General features: G+C 41.5%; 1 long non-coding RNA gene across 2 annotated transcripts; it reads right to left on the bottom strand.

The window, feature by feature from the left end:
* Window positions 1-258: 258 nt before the first annotated feature.
* Window positions 259-9,812, bottom strand: LOC116790863. 2 transcript variants are annotated; one of them, XR_004358518.1, is made up of 3 exons: window positions 9,102-9,812; window positions 4,835-6,209; window positions 259-3,008 (listed from the first exon to the last, which is right to left on the bottom strand). It is a non-coding gene; the product is annotated as an uncharacterized LOC116790863 (long non-coding RNA). The 2 variants fall into 2 exon arrangements; XR_004358519.1 differs by lacking the exon at window positions 9,102-9,812 and adding an exon at window positions 7,362-7,925.
* Window positions 9,813-14,043: the final 4,231 nt, after the last annotated feature.

Consider the following 14,043-nt stretch of genomic DNA (forward strand, 5'->3'; position numbering starts at 1 on the left):
ACCAAAATGGACTGAAATAAGAGTCCCATGAAACTCTATCAGGCAGCTAATAGCTGTGTGTCTTATCTCCAGCCTGCCAAACAACTGCTTTCTCTCAGATGCAGACACCACCACAGTCATCCACAGCTTTGTTACCCCCAGACCCTATTTTGAACTGGCCAGCCGAGGCACCCCAGAGGCCCAGAATACAGCTGCTTATCTTAGGAAGACAAACCAATGAGAGAATAAAAGATTTATATTTTAAACCTGAGGAGGTTGCTAGACAACAGGCTGGACAAAGCTGAAGGTGTTCATTACCAAAATGGGTCCACCATCTGCTCCCTGGGCACTGGAAATATGTGCAGTTGGAATTGCCCTCTTTAAAAGCAGATTTTAGAGACTCCAAGAGCAGTTAAGAGTTTGGCTCAGACCACTGACTTCCTTTTAGAGAGTATCCTTGCCAGAAACCTTCTTAAACCAAAACTGTTTTAAGAGGCACCGCTGTCAAGATCTTACACCTGGTACACTACACTTGCATTGCTTTTGCTTGGCCTCCTCCAACAAAATGTGGTGCCTTCTCACCAGGTGCTCTGAGAAGCCACTGCCACTATCAGTTCTTCTCTGACTCCAGTGGCATGGGCCACCTGGGCTCTGGAAATGTGACTTGTAGCATCAGGATGGTTACCCTGCCTTTATGTGAAGTACTGAGCCCATTGCTCCTAGAGACATGGTCTACCTGTCCTGTTAAACTGTAATTAAAATTAAACAGGAAAGATTTTAAGAGCCATGTAAGGCTAACCCAGATTCAAATGAGCGGCATGATGGAAATTCTTCTGTTCATAGCTATCAGCTAACTAAAGCAGGAGGAGTGTTCACGGCTCTGCTTTCTGTGCTTTGTTCAAAGAGAAATGAGACAGTAATTCATGCTCTTTTTAGTATCTTACACTTACTTTTTAAAGTTAGTATTAGACTTCTTAGAGAATGCAAGCTAACATCTCTATGAGCTTTTCAAAACATGTAATTGAACCACAGGGCTGTTATTATCACCTCTGACTGCAATCTTACAGCATGCCAGTGCTATGGTAGGATGTCAGTCTCACTGAAGATATACTAAAAATACCAAAGTATTTTGGATACAAAGAAGCCAAATCATTACCCATAGAGTAAAAATAGTCAGTATCACAACCATCATCACCATTAACTTCTTCTAACATGGAGACAAAACCAGCAGATTGGTGGCATTCAACCTTGGTTGAAGTGAAAGAAAACACCAACAGATAATGTAGTATATTCGGTCAAAAGAAAAACAGATTCAAACTTTTGCTCAAAACATCAGGAGATTCTCTGTAAAGGAAATGAAATCACTACATAAGCATTTCTCTGTCTATTTTGTCCCATATCTTTAGGCCAGGACTGCCCCAGGAGGACAAGGAAGAAGCAGAGCTCTCACCTATGTCCACCTCTGGTCTGTTGCAAAGTACATCAATCAAAAAATCCCATTAAGCACAGGGCCCTAAAACCTGCTGCATATGCAAAATTTATTAAAAATCCTGCAAAACTTACAACACTCTAAGGATATCTTGAATGACTTCCAATTACCTACTATCAGCCAACAAAATGCCAGAATGGAGGAACACATTTGAGCACCTTCTTAGGGGAATCCACTTTCTTAAAAGTTCCTTTCTTCCATTTCTACCATTAAAAATAGCAATTTTTTTTTTAAATCATCAATCTCAAAATTCTGAGTTTCAAGTCAGAGTCAAGTATAGAGGACTTCCAAGTGTGGTAACAGGAAAGGCAGTGTTTAAAAAGAGAAGTGGAAAGGTCCTTAAATGGGAAGACTGATCCTTTTTAAGAATTGGATATAGTGTGTGCTGTGCTCAAAGTACTTAAGATAATCACAAGGATGCCTTAAAGATGTGTTCTTGTAATCTTAAATTTTAAGCAACAGATGTTTCTGTAGGCAAAATCTGCCATGACTTTCACAAGGTGAAAGGACCTAGTCTATTTTTCTCTTTCACATAAGCTAAATAATTTTATACCTCAAAAAATTAATGTGTGCATACATGATCATTTCATTATAGTTATCCTGTATGTTACAAAGCCAAATAAACTGGGGGGAAGAAAAGCCAGAGAAACACGGGATATCAACTCAAGTTGCTGAGAGATTTGTGGAATTTCATGTGAAATATTCTCTTCTTTCTCTCCATTGTGTGTGCTTCAAATGGAGCAATCAGAGAAGTTAATGGTAAAGAATCATGGAGGTTTTTTTCCATGTCCTGGAGTTCACCTATCAATAAAACTGTGTTTCATCAGAGAAAAAAGTTTTCCATACAGCCAGTATGGATTACATGTTTTGACCTGATGAGCTTTCTTGACTTGTAAAGAGCAGTGTAGCAAGAAGATTAATAGTTGATCCTGCTGGCTGCAATGGGGAAAGTACCTCATTTGCAAACTTGCCAGAGTTGCTGCCTACCATCTGCTGACAGCTTGCTCCCAGCACTCACCCACTTCTGTCATAACAAGGAATGACAAAAGGACAGCAGCTGACGTGAAGGTGGCGTGGTCAAGCTTCTTTTAATTATTAATGTCCATCACAACATTCAGTCACTCCTGGGAGACAGAACAGAACCCAAGAAAATGGAGGTGAAAAGATCGATTCTCATTTGTGCTCCCTTAATGACACATCTCCTCCATTTGCTCATATTCAAATCAATCTCGGTTTAAATACCTCAAGTTATATGGTATGGTCCTTCTATTATTCCAACAGCCTCACCAGTCATGTGGTCAGGAAGAATTTACAAATATTTAACCCAAATATTAGTCAGCTATTCTATCTCATCATGCCTCATGTGATGTATTGGCTAGTCTTCTGTGGCTGCACAAACTATGGCACATAGTCCTTGGTGGCATCTCTTCCTGCCCAACCTAACAGACTGCCCAGCTGGTCGTAGAGGTGACACCAGGCTCTGGCACAGGGACCATCAGCCAGTCCTGCAGGGATTCCTCTGAGCTTCCAGGAATATTACCTGAACAAAAAAATATATATTTAAATGCATTTTAGTCTTTCAAAAAATTGAAAATCAATTTACTTTCCAATTCAAAATGTTTTCTGCATGGGAGTGGAAAGTCAATGTGTCTCAGCTGATTTCAAGTAGACAGGAAAGGCCACAAAGGCTTCTGTGCTTTCTCTTGTAGGCACTCACAGTAAGGCCACTCTTCAGGTGAGATCTGTTATAGAAGTGGGAGCTATTGAAACTATTCAAAATATTTACATTCTTTAGTGGATAGAAGCACTACTTTATCCTAATCTCTTCTCTAATTACTCGAGTTTCCAGCCATGCCACAGTATAATCTGTGTAATGTCCACAACAAAGACCCACAGCATTTTAATACAACAAATTTCACATAGATATTACAGTGGTGGGGATTCTGAAAGACCACGTATATTTAATAGATTAAATCAATTTCTCAATGTATATTTTTCCTTGTTTAACCCCTCAACCTTCCTTCTTATGGCTAAAATTTGTTTCCTAAATGCCATATGCTTCTCCAGAATAACAAGACTCAGTGGCATGTAAAAAACCAATTATGTAAAGTTAAGCTTCTGGGTTTTTTTTTTACACTGAACTCTGAGATCTAAAATGACTGATTTTTTAAAAATCTATTTTTGGATGAGTTTAACTTTGTATGTTTCCAAACACCAGTTTCTGCTCTGAAACATCATGTGCAAGATCATTTTCAGTATTCTTCCACTTTTGTCTGGCAAATTCCCCTGTTGTCTATATATGAAAGAAACACAGCTAAACCGGATATACTGAGTGTAAAAACAGAATTTGCATGGGAGGGACAAGGGCAGGGGGAAGTCTGAAACTAAAATTACTCCAAGTGGCTTTTTCAAACTGTGTTTCCAAGGTGACAAAAACCCTTTTATTGCAAGGTCGCTCATTTATCTTGTACAGTTGCCAGGATTTTGATCTAATTTTTAGGTCTGAAGAACTAAAATTATCCCACTCCTTCTCAAAATAAAACCCAACCAAACACAACAAAACAGGTTTTAACTGTTTAGTGGCTTCTACCCTTACAACCAGCAACAAAGGAAAATCAGGTCAAATTGTAAATGTGCCAATTTTAGCATCTCTTTGGAAGGTGTATCCCCAAACAGCACATTCTAATCATGCATATAGTTCATCAGTTATCCCAGGCTAAATTATGTGCTGAGGTCCCATTACCAGTTTGCAGCCTTTCTGAGCTGGCACCTTGTACACATATGTGACAGACAGCACTCTACCTGTTTTCCTTTCTAAACAACACATGGGCTTAATGAAGACCCTTAGGTATTTACCTGTTTTACCTGAAGAACCCCAGAGAATGATGACCCCCTAGTTTTACCTCCTGTCTCCCCCTTATCACTTCCTTACCCTCACTTACTCTGTCACAGCTGAGCTTACTGCAGGAGTTTGGGACAAGTGCCGTGGCACAGCTTCACAGAAGATTAACTTCCTGAAGCGAGACTTTACCATCCTAGACCTCACATCCGCTGTGGTCCTCACACACCTCTTCCTTGGGCCTTGGAAGGGCTTCCCCCGTAATGCTGCCAGGGCCTTGAGCTTTGCCATGCCCAGGGGCAGAGCCCTCTCTAGATAGTAAAATGAGTTTATCAGTCTTTTGTCTGTCAGTTACTTAAAACAGTCTTAGCAGTCAGCAACCTCTAACATAGACAGGTTTACTGCTCATTCTGGTGGAAACCCATTCCTCCAGGATTCAGTGTGCACAAGGAGGCAACATGCAGGGCTGGTTCTGCTGACTGCCCCCCCTCCTCTGCCCACCCAGTGAAAACCAGCTTGTGACTCACAAAGGCGTCCTGGTCTCCAGTGGCGTTTCTGGTTCCACACATCATTTGAGAAGGACAACAGTTGTTACAGACGGATGTTAGGAAAGACTGCTTCCCAAGGAGGCACTTCCTTTGCTGCTGACTGGCATGAGCTCCGTTACTTCCCATGCTCAGTGCCGTGGCTGCTGTTGCCTTAGAGATCAAAACCAACTGAAGAAGAATCTGCTCTTCCTAGGCATCAAGGTCTCCTACAGAACTGATTGATGCTCATCTTTCACCATTAAGAAGTCCTCCTGTTGTAGTCATTGGACACTACTGCCAGGCAAGAGAGCCAGTATGAGAGTGAGCATCAATTGCTTGTGCAGGGGCAAAAGCAGCAGCGACTGCGGGTCTGACCCTGGAGTGCTGCTTATGCCCTGTGGGAAGTCGGACAACACACAGTGAGCAGGACGCCAGTGCACAATTGCTCCATCAGACTGACTCTCTACTCAGGTAACATGTAAGACACCAGCTCTCTCTGCTTCTCTAACTCGAGGTACTTCCCAGAAACCCCAAACTACTTGTTCAGTGTGCCAAGTCTTGCCAGCACTTAGTGTGCAATGTTAAGGAACCCCATTAGAAACTCTACCCAAAACATCAAAGAAACAGTGAATTATGTAGTTTAATATGTCTGATTCAGCGAGCACTGCAGAGTCAACTGTCTCCCTCAAAGCACACTGCACGTGGCCTTGGTGTTTCTGTCTGAAAAGCACATCCAAGTCCCCTGCCCGTCCACAGGAGATACAGGAAGAGACGCTCCCAAGGCTTTTAGGCCAGTCAGCAGGGACAAGACCCTGCTTATTAAAGCAGCTATGACGCTGCAAATCTGGGCATCTCAGCCCCTGTAGCACTGGCTTGTGCTCTCCCTGGCAATTTGCATACAAAATGTATATTCTTTAAACACATTCACAAATGTTAACTTGAAGCAGAATTTTTCTTTGCCTGTCAGCAAAGAACATCTGGAAATGATCAATCTCTCTCTCCACCTTGCTCAAATGTCTTCAGGGAGAAATTAATCTTTTAAGACATCTATATTAAAATGAAAAAATGCTTCTCTAAGCTTGCTAAATTCAGTTAAGTTTTCCCGTGAAGAAAGCATAGGAGGAGAAAGGAATTCATTCTTTCTAGAAGTAAAAAAATACAAATCCATTTCCTTACTCTGCTGTTAGGTGCACGGCAAGGCTTCCATTGAGAAACAAAGGACCCCAGCACTGTAAATTCACATGTGCAATTAGCTCATACACAGCAGACTTTCCATTGCCTGTAGTGGGATTCATGCATAGCAGAACTTCATACACATGTGTAGCTTCTCGCAGAAATGGATCTTGCAGCATCTCTAAGGAGAAACCTTACCAGTCTGGGAACCGATAAGAAATGATCAGTGCTGCAATTTACTCTCACTCTTATTCTCCACCACCCTTTGCACTTAATATAAGAACCAGTGAATCAATTAATAGGAAAAAAACAGTCTAAGGTGAGGAAAAAGCTGACTTTAGAAGGCAATACTGGTGTGCTACCAAGAGCAGAAACATTGAACCCACTGTGTTTTTCCCAGCAAGGTGTATTTTGGGGGAGAGTCTGGGGTGCTGTGCATGCAGGGCCCCTCACTCGGGCAGGGTGTGCCTGTACAAGTATTTCAGTTTGGATCAGGAGGTGGCTTTTGAAGTGACTCTCCCTATCAGCCTGGCAGGCTCTGCTTTGGTCTTCAGAGTGCACCAGCTGGATTCCTTTCAGATGAAACTCAAACCAGAAGATGCACTCCAGGAGTGCATTTAATGCACTTGGACTACTGCTGGGCATTGCTCCTGTGGGAGCAATGCTGAGGTAGCCCACAGCATGGACTAGTTCACCTTACAGGCACTCTCCTATTGTGCCAAATGACTTACGAACGCAAACGTAGCCACAGATTAAAGACAATCCTTCAGCGTGATATCAGAAATAGAACCAATCACACATAGCTTCCCAAAAACCCTACAGCATTAACCAGGGGAGTCAGTAAACCTGACTAATTTAGCAAACAAAAGCCATACACAGTATAATTGAGAAAAACAAACAAATGCTCAAGATGGACTGACCGCCTAAAATGGATTATTTACTCTCGAGTGCCAGGAAAGCAAATTCCCCAACCACTGGTATTGCTGGTTCTTAATGCTCAAGTGTGTATGCACAATGTGGGATATAAACACAGTTCTGACCGAAAATCCTGTAGAGTTGCCCAGGAATTAGTGCTATTATTAAATGTCATACTTTTTCAGGTTAATTTCTGCAGAATGCTATTAAAATCTAAGAGACTTTTGCAGCATGAGAAGGAAAAGTAAAAATCAAGGTCTACCAAATATTCCCAATATAAAATAACTGATTCATTTAAGCCCCTTCACATTATTTCCTAAACTCTGCATTTCAGATCAATAAATGAAGACAATTGTGTAACCCATGAAGACAATTGTGTAACCCCCAGCACTATTGTTGTGCTATAGCCAAAGCAGCATCAAGTGAAGCTTCCACCTACCACAGGGCATATCCAGCCCCTGGAAACATTTGCCCTTTAAGCAAATCACAGTAAGTATTTTCCAAGTGAATAAGACCATTATCTTTCAGCTTCATAAGTTGCCAAAATCTTGTGAAAAATTAAATGAGGTCTTTTAATTAAAAGCCTAAACACATACAGTGGGTCAGTTCCATCTCAAGGCCTCCCATTGCTTCTCTGAAGTATAATGGTAGTTTCTTTTCATTCCTTCTGAATAGTCATGAGAAAAAAGTTGGCTTTAAGGGCTAATTTAACTTCTGAGTGAGCTGCAGGGCCTGACTGTTAAATCCTGTCCAGAGTTACCCTAGTACAGCAGCAACACAATCCTCAGTATAACTCTGCTCCAAGGAAACTTGGATGCAGTGCACTGGAGCAGGTTTTGTGACCAAACAAAGTGCTCTCAGAAATTATGTCTTTTGCTATAATTCTGTCATTTAGCTTAGAATTAGTTTGGGTTTTTTAAATTACATTAAAGTTGTTTTCTTTTTCCGTTGGCTATGTCAAAACAAAAGAACCAAGGCAAAACCTGAGGTAAATCACATGAGCAGGAATACATCATCCTGAGCCATGTACACCTATGATGACACACAAGCAGACAAAACTACAAATGATAGAACTGCATTAGTGGGTTACACGCTTCCACAAAATGGAGAAAAAAGTTATAAGCTCTCTTGTTCAACTGCATGTTTTTGCTGATTTATACTGATTTCACTAGTGCAATAAGTTGCCAGCACTGGCAGAAGGGCTGGTGGTGCTGGTTGCATCTCTATCTTCCCCTCCAGCACTGTTTTAAAGCCAAGAGGTCTGACAGGAATGGTGTGGGCCCAGCAGCTGGCCTGGGGCAGCCAATGGGCTGGGTCACCTTGGGGAAGGCACATTCCTGCCTTATTTTTGTAACCTTCTATGAAAGAAGGTTAGGAGTCCATGGTAAAATTAGATAAATGCAACTTTTCAAAGCCAATTCTTCCTCACTTTCTTATTTTACAGAGGTAAGGGTTTTTCTTGAGTATTCTTAAATTTAAACCAACTATAACTTTTTCAAGCTGATAAAACCCTTTTCCTTGGGCTTTTCTCTACTAAGTTAGAAAGTTTGAAACTCAGTAATTGTCTGAAATATTAGCCTGACATTTAACCATTCCTTATTTTCATATTGATTTTCACTGCTTTGTTGAAGACAAACCCATTTGACTAAAATTGTGTGCCAAATAAGTTTTTTCATTATGATCAATGTAAGAATTATTATCTTAAAGAGGAAGGATTATGGTAACTCTCTACACAGCATTCAAAAATCAAGTGAAATTTACAGTGTTTAAAAGCTGTTTAAAATGCCTTTGTCTAGAGCAAGATATCAGGAAAGCAAACAAAGTAGATGTGTACTGTTTCAAGAGACACAAATTAATTATTAGAAAGTAAACTAGAAGTGAATTGGGGTCTGTGGTGTAGAGCAGAGCTGCAGATTCAACAGGCACTGTGCCAGCAGGTAACAAAAGCGCTCTCTGCTGGAGCAGCAAGGCTGGAAAACCAGCAAACAGGGGATGCAAGAGCCAAATTATTGATCACAGGGCCTGTTTGCCCAGAGGTCTGGTGGGTGATTCTGCCAATTGGACAGTGCATCTTCCTGCCAGCTATGTGATACTTTTCTGACTCAACAGCTGTCCCAAGAAGGATGAGAATAGACAGGGAAATAGGGGATCCCCAGCCAGGGCAGGGGATGATACACACCTGGGATCCTCACAAGGTCAGCCTAGAGTTCATTTGTCACTGGCTCTGAAGCATTCAAGGAGCCCCGGATTTAGACACATACAGTCTGTATCAGGCAAGTCTCCCTGTTTCATCAGCACTGAAATCACTTCATGACATGGGTTTCCCTTACTTTCATATTACCAGTTTGAGATGTCGGTTGTGCTTCTGTGGGGAAATAATGCAACGAATCTATTAATAATAATGCAATAATTCTATAGCATATAACTCTGTTGTCTGTCTATGGGTTGCTTTATATAGATACTTTGAAAAAAATAAGTTTGCAATATGTAAGCAGTACTTCATTACTGTGCCAAAGATCATGGCAACGGGGCTTATTTAAACTGTCAGAGAGATACAGCTTTTTTACAAGTATCCAAGAGGCACTCACAAAGATTCCTCTGAGAACAAGCCACTAATGGTAAGCAAACCTTGTACAAAACACAGTATTCCTAACTATTAAAGCAGTATGTTTTAAACAAGCCCTTGGCATTGCCAACCTTACAACTACTTTAAATAATACAACTCTTTGAAACATTTCAGACAATATATAAACTCTTAATCTCAAAAAATACAATTTTCTCAGCCCTAAGAAAGGGATTACAACAGAAAGTGACACTTGTTCTAGACTGGAAGCCTAGAACAGAAAAACATTGGTTTTTTTGTAAAACCCTTCTTCAGGTCTTTATTAAGTAGTTGTGATCTTTTCTAGAAGATCAGCTAAATTAGTCTCACTACACCTGGGCTAGTTCCTTAAAATATCTCTTACAAAACTGGACCATGTTCTGCTCCCAACAGAAAGACTCTCCAGTGACTTTTGCTGGGACCTTGCTGCTGGCAGGGTGTTGTTTGTTTGATGGCTTGGTTTGAGGAGAGTGTGTTAATCCTCTTCTGAGAAGTTCTGTGGTTTAATTCCCCATTACACTTTCCTGGGGTTACCCTCTGTTAATCCTGTTTTCATATCAGTCCATCTGCATCAAGAAATATGTGGTAGGAGAAGTTATGGTAAGGGATGGGACATCAGTGTTCGATCCAAAGAATAAAAGTTCACCTTGTTAGAAGACAACAAAAAACAGACTTCTGGCATGGCTGCTCACAGCTACAGCAAAGCAAATATGTGATTTATCTTTTGAGCTACCAAGAGTAAAGCATTCTAAAGATGAAGACCACTTCGTCTTCTAAATGAAGAGCCCTGATAAAATTATTTGATAAGGACCAAAAATGTTTATCTCCATTCACTGAATTCATTGCATTCTTCTGTCAATCCAGCTCCACAGGTCCTGGCATCCCTGAAAATTCCTGCTTTCTTCATAAGTGCCCTGAAGAAAACAACTCAAAGGAACTAGCAGCACAAACCCATTCCAATCTCTGGCGTGACTCTGCCTTCCAGGTCCAACGGATCTTTGCACATTTCTAACAGCGACACAAATTCTGTGGACTCCTCCGAAGATGATGTTGTTCCTTTTGGTCTGTGATACTCTCAGCATGAAGAACTGGCTCAATGGAATCTCTATCCCTCTGTTATTCCTGCTATTTCTTGGTTCCTAATTATATGACTTATAAACTTTCAGAAAGCAGTCCACTGCTACCAGAAAGCAGTCCACTGCTACCAGCGGGTTTGTCTGAGGAAGAGAACTATTCCCCAAGATTCCAGTATCCCACGGGAAGTCTCTGGTGCAATGAAAACACTGTATTTCCTTTCAGCAGTTTTCTGTATTTTGCCAACATTTTGGTCTAAAGAAATCCTGCTTTTGTTTCAGTGTTGATATTTTGAGACAGCTGCAGACTGCCCAGCTAATTGCTGCCTCTTGCTGCATCATTTGTTAAACTTCACCTCAGTCAAGGCATCCAGAAAACCCCTTTGGCAGTAATGGAATCAGATTTCTTAGCAAGGTGCCTCCATTTGCTCAAGGGTTCTCTAAACACATCCTATGCTAGTGTTTTTGAGAGTGTTTTCACCTATAACATTTGCCCCCCTGTGAATTACAGAGAGGAGTCAGCATCTCCTCCCGAGCATGCCTGGACAGCCATTTCCACTCAGCTGCTGTAGAGCAACTCACCTGTCAACAACCTCACCTCCGTAGGACACTGGTACCACCATGCTTTGCCCAGGCCTGATGGTTGCTGCGATTTTTCCAGCTATTTAGAAACCAACCTTTCAGATTTTCCCAGTCTAACAAGTAATTGCAGGTGTCCTTAAACAACACCTCTCGAAATGGAAATGCTGCACCGCTGTAACCATTGCCGGGGTCCCTTTCAAGCGGTACAACCATTTATCCTTCAAGAACACACACTTCAGCTGTGACCATCTTCCATGCTTTTAAGACACAAACCATTTGTAAATGAATCAGTGTTTCACCAGTGTCAGTAATAGTGTAACAGAGGGATGCCCTGCCACAACCTCCCCATTAGCATTTCTGGGAGGAAGCACTGCCTGCCATAAAAGCCATTATTCTCAAGAGATGTGCTTCTATACTGATGTGAATTATTCTTTCCCAGATCATCCCGTCTTTCTTGGAAAGCCAAGTAACACAGCTGCTATTGTGCCAGCATCTGGAAGCAAAACAATGTGCTCACTGCAAACTAATTGCCTTCCAGACACCATTTTTCCAATTTTGACAAATTTTTAGTACAATTTCCTCAAATCAAACCCATATGCATTTTTTACTATCTTTTTTCCTGTTACACATAATGGTCATAATTAGATTTGATTAATCATAGAAACAGTAGAATGATGAGTTAATAGAGGACTAATTTTCAGAGGCAATCTTCCCCATTTGTCAGTGGGAGTATATGTTCACTCTCACTGTTTTCTCTTGAAAGACAATCCAGGATAAACTGTCCTATAGTTAGACACTTTTTGAACATCTGCACTATCAGTTTAAGTTTAGCTGATGTTCACTCACACGTTTCACAGATCCTGATGCACAGAGTAGACAAATTTTCATTGTTAGATGCCCAAACCTGAAGAAAACCTACAAGTCTATTTCTTGAAATCTTCTGAGTTGCATCAGAAGCTGCAGCACAACCCCTTCTCTCATCATCTTCTCCTGAAGATGATGCACTGAACCATCTCTACCAAACCCAACTTCCAGCTGCAGAACCAATCCACCCAGATAACTAAGCTTCAGACAGGCTCTCAGCTTTGTTTCAGATGCCTTACTTCAGAAGAAGCAGCGTAGTTGTTTGTGCCATTTCTCCTGAATAGGGAAGCTGCCATGGTCACTGATTACAATGAAGATTTCATCAACCTGTAAATAACACAACTAATCATTCCCAGATTAATCCCAGATTAGCCACACTGGTTTTCTCCTTGGAAATTGAGTATCAGATGGTGTTAACTTAAGACAACTGGATACTTTGGATATCATATGATCTGAAAACAAAAGAAGTGATTGGCATGGTAACTTCCTGAGCTGCCCTGTAGAACACCAGAGCAAACAATACAAAGGCCTCCTTGGTCATACATTCATGGGAAGGCACCCTATTTCCAGAGCTGGTGACATTAACCTTCAGCTGTAATGCTCTTCAAGGAGCACTTCTCTAGCAAATGGAAGTATTTTAACACTTGAGAACTGAGCACTCCATTAAATATTATGGATTATTTCATGTAAAATCCTTCAAATGACAAGAAATGGTACCATTCATCCCACATAAACCTGGAATAAATTCTGTACCTACAGGATAGCAGAGGCAGATTTCTCAAAAAGTGTCTTGCTAGACATGCTATAATCTGCAATTCACTGCCTGGACACAAACCAACCCTCTGGGAAACTGACCGAACATCTGATTTTCGTATCTGAACAGGAGCTTGCTGCTGTTCCCTAATCTCAGCTCTCTGTGACAGCTACAGGATAAACACATCCCTGTTAAAAAAGGAGAAACCAAATTAGAGTGAGCCTTTTCTTTCAGAGGCTTCCCATTCAGCACTTCAAGTAAAACGTCCTTCATTTCTTTGTAAACAAATCTCTCAGAAACCATTTGATCTCGGACGACCAGGACCTAGAGACCAGCTATCTGAATAGCTTGTGACACTCTGCATCCTGAAGTGGATGATGTAAGGCTTCAATGCCTGCATGGAGACAGCTGTTCCTATTAGAGAACCACTCTGATTTACATGGCAGTTTTTAGTGGAAGTTTCACATGCTATTACTGCAGTGAAGGAGAATTTACATTAGCATTCTAGACAAAGTGACGTATGGGCATGTATCATTTATCATTATCTCTCAACTCAACAAGATGCAGACGTCCAGAGTTCCTGAACTGTCCTGCTACACTGGCTGCCCACCTAGTAAAAGCTCAATTTCAGCAAGCAGTCGTATTTGACTGTGGCAAAGGGGTCTTTATCCCTGCTGGAACTTTGCAGCGTCATCACTAAGGGTGTGAGAGGCTTTCTCCCCTTCCAACCCAGAGGCCAGCCTTGCCCTGCTCCCTGCCAGCCTAGTCCCTGCTCTAGCCCAGCATCGCAATTGCGGATGGAGCATTCTGAGAAACCCTACACGGAGTTGGCACTCCATAAGCTTTGTCATGACAGCATCCCTCATCCTGGAGCTTGCTGGGACAGTGTCCAGTATTTGGGTTTGTGCATGGGGAACCCTCAGTTGTGTACAAGTACCACTTTTTGAATGGTTTCCAGACTAACAGCACAGAAGGGGTGGAATACATCACAGCTTTGGCCCGACAGCCTGTGAAACTGGCAAGGAGCAGTAGCGGACTCTGCAGGCAGACAAGGATCCAGAGAAAGCATCAGCACACTGCCAAGGCTAGAATGGCATAACTTGTTGATAATTTCACATATTCACTAAAAATGAATACATTTTTCTATATACTGACATTCAAAAGATTTTTTAAAAATCACTTAAAAAAAACCAACATCATATTAGCACATATGCATACAAAGTCTGTTCTGCCAAAGGAAAGGCAG

This window comes from Chiroxiphia lanceolata, chromosome 9, assembly GCF_009829145.1.
Source record: "Chiroxiphia lanceolata isolate bChiLan1 chromosome 9, bChiLan1.pri, whole genome shotgun sequence".
NCBI classification, from domain to species: Eukaryota; Metazoa; Chordata; class Aves; order Passeriformes; family Pipridae; genus Chiroxiphia; species Chiroxiphia lanceolata.